Raw genomic sequence first — 3,826 nt, 5'->3', positions numbered from 1 at the left:
TTTATTAGCAGCTGACATGCCATTCAAAATACTTAAGAATGAAACATACAATGGCCAAAAGATGTGTAGCATAGCAAAGCAATAACAACCACAGCAACTGCATAGCAACACCTTGACAACCAGTTTCGCTTGTCTGAACCATCAACATCAAAATCTGCTTCTGTTATTATCAGAAGGTCCAGATGCACTGCATTTTCCCACACTACATTAACTCTTTTGTTTGTTGGTAGAAAGTTTTTAGGTTATTATTCTGTACTCCATTCTTCAAGTGAACTCTGTAACAAAACAGGCACCCCTTTGAGAGTCCCTTCAGAAAAATAACATCTGGATCGACCACATTCTCTTACATGTGGCAGAATGGATTTGTACACTCAGAGGACTTTGGTTTATGAGCAAGGGCACTAACTGCCATTAAAGATGGTGGTAAACACTGTAAAAAAAAAAAAAAAAGTTTAGAACTTAAAATTTTTTTTTTTAAACAACAGTTTGCATTGCTTTTTTTTTTTAGTTGAAATCATCTACATATTTGTTTAAAATAATATTATTAAAAATATATATTTTTATATTTGTTATGCAAAAATGTATTTTCAAAGTTGTAAATAAAACAAAGATTGGAGTGTTTTACAAGAAAATACTGCAACATTTAATGTTTACATTTAATGTGTAACTCATTACTTTAATTATTTGTGAAATTTATCCATTTCTGAGTGAAAATTGTTTCTAAGTAAATCCCGCACCATTTTTTTTTCAGTGTAGTGAAAATCCTTGGACAGAAAGGCCACAAAACACCAAAAAGTAGAAAACAACATGATGAACATCTGCTAGCTGAGCAGAATGCAAAGCTGCTTCTTTGGCTCTGAGTTACTGGTACGTCCACCTCTCCCCAATCACGTGACTGTACTTGAGCCAATGAGCAACAAAAATTCATTGTTACTTGTTTACCTTCCTTCCCTCATCAAACAGGCATCCTGGAGAGATGTTAAAACTCCAGATTTCAGACCTCAGCTTGCTCCCTCTAGGATGCCAATTACAAAGAAAGCTTTATAGAGAGTGATTTAAACATTCTTCGAAACATTTGGGTGTCAGCGAAATATATAACACTGTTCTAGTGGTTTTTGGATATTTTAATAAAACAATCTTACATATTGTGCCTTTAAATAATGACAAATACCAGTAAACTGACTAGCGCAAACCTTAGTAAATCACCTTGCATGATTTATCAATATACTCTCCTCCCAAAAATGTCTGAAAGGGAAATTCCTACAAAAACTCCTCCATTTCTCATTTTAATTTAGTTTAACTTGATGTACTAAAATAACTAATAAAAATATTAATTGCAAATAATTTGTAAAATATTAAAAACTACATAGAAAAGAAACATATACAGTATAAAAGAGAAAATAGACATACATAAAAATATATAAAAAAACTTATAGACATGGCAAAAACATGCAACAAAATTACTGAAACTTTAACTAAATTTGAAATGAAAATGGAAAATATACTGATTCAAAATATTAATAAAAATATAAAAGTATCTCAATGATACTAACATAACACTGAATAGAAGATGCAAAGTCATTATCATGAACAAATTTATATTTCACAAGAATCACAAGAATATTTACTTGGCAAACAAATTCACACAAACAGGCATCCTGGAGAGATGTTAAAACTCCAGATTTCAGACCTCAGCTTGCTCCCTCTAGGATGCCAATTACAAAGAAAGCTTTATAGAGAGTGAAAGAGAAAAAAAAAACACAGCTCGGTGAACATGTGCATAGACTACACGTTGTTTAAAAGAGAAAAAAGAGAAAATAGACATACATAAAAATATATACAAAAACGTATAGACATGGCAAAAACATGCAACAAAATTACTGAAACTTTAACTAAATTTGAAATGAAAATGGAAAATATACTGATTCAAAATATTAATAAAACTACAAAAGTATCTCAATGATACTAACATAACACTGAATAGAAGATGCAAAGTCATTATCATGAACAAATTTATATTTCACAAGAATCACAAGAATATTTACTTGGCAAACAAATTCACACCCTTAATCTTTGACTCTATTTTTTTTTTTAAATCATCTGATGACTTGTTTGTTTCCATGCACTATTACCATTAAAGGAGAAGTTTGCCTAAAATGAATTTATCCTCATGTTATTTTAAACTTGTATTACTTTTATCCTTTCAGAATATTCCAGAATATTAGTATTAATATTGAAATACAAATTTTGTAAACCTATGCAAAAGTATCCAAAACATAAGTCAAAAAAATACTGTAGCTTTGGGCAAGAAACGGATTGATTGGTTCAATTCATGAATAAATTATTCAGTTCTCTGAACTGGCTCAACTGCTTCACTGACAAGATTTGACTTTATGGAATTAATCATTTACAAAATACTACTCCCTCGGCCTGAGAGCTAAAACAGAGGTCACGATATGAGGATGAGAGATTTTTTTATTTCATTTTTGGGCAGGTTGTTCCTTAAACATATCAAACAGTGAACATTGTGTCCAAAGCAAATACAAAATAAATTCTTTTACGATGACTCTGCATGATACAGTAGACCAGAACGGCTCTAATGTCACAATCGGTTCTCTCAGTTCACGTTGTAGCTTGCTGGACACGCTTGTCCGGGAAAGCACAGTTCTTATTTACTTATTGCAGATGTCAGAAAACATGCAGGTATGATTGTGGCTTGTGGAGGTGTTTAGCAGGATAATCTGATTCAGACCGCTATGCAAAAAGAGACCAGACCAAACATGCAGCTTGTCAGATTTTAAATAATGTGGGGCTTCCTCTTCACTTTTCTCCCTGAATGATAAATGCATTTCAGCCGTACAGTAACCCACAAGCTAGATTGAAATCTAATGTGCATGCAATTACGTGTGTGGGAACAGAAGGCCTCGTTACAGAGATAATAATCTCCACGTCTGATCTTACTGAGCTTTGGTTAAAGGCACAGGGGTGGCAGTTCATAACTTGCTCTGTGGGGGTAAAACCAGCAGCCTTCTGGTTACCAGCCTTGAGCTTTAGCAGCTCTTATTAAATTAATGTTTTCATAAATTAAAGATTTACTCACCCTCAGGCCATCCAAGATGCAGATGAGTTTGTATCTTCATCTGAGAAATTTAGCATTACATCACTTGCTCACCAATGGATCCTCTAAAGTGAATGGGTGCCGTCAGAATGAGAGTGTTAACATCTGATAAAAACATCACAATAATGCACATTCGAAATAATCCACATGACTCCAGTCTGTCAATTAATGTCTTGTGAAGTGAAAAGCTGTGTGTTTGTCAGAAACAGAAGACATTTTTAATTTCAAACCTTTCCTTCCGGCCAAAATACGAGTCCATAATCCATAATGCTTCCTCCAGTGAAAAAGTCCATCCTCTGTTGCTTGCGCCCTCTAGGATGCCAATTACAAAGAAAGCTTTATAGAGAGTGAAAGAGAAAAAAAAAACACAGCTCGGTGAACATGTGCATAGACTACACGTTGTTTGTTCACACTACATTTTCCTTACATCTGCCTAGTGATCAACACTGCTGTGCAATTGTTTGAGGATTTTCCATATTTTCCTTTAGATAAGCTGAAGCTAGTCAAAAAGACTGATTATGCAAGACTGTAATGACAAAGCTTTCCAGTAGTGCCATGAGTCAGAGTCAGACACTCAAAACAAACGAAATGCCTAAAAGTGGAAATGACAAATCACTCCTCTAAATATGATATATTTAGTCACTCAAACTATACAAAAATACAAAAAGGAACACAGCACATCTGCTTGAAGAAATAAAAAAAGAATGA

Source organism: Sinocyclocheilus anshuiensis, unplaced genomic scaffold (assembly GCF_001515605.1).
Source record: "Sinocyclocheilus anshuiensis isolate Anshui unplaced genomic scaffold, SAMN03320099.WGS_v1.1 scaffold119, whole genome shotgun sequence".
NCBI lineage: Eukaryota > Metazoa > Chordata > Actinopteri > Cypriniformes > Cyprinidae > Sinocyclocheilus > Sinocyclocheilus anshuiensis.
The sequence above is the reverse complement of the archived record's forward strand: the minus strand, read 5'-3'. Positions refer to the sequence as shown.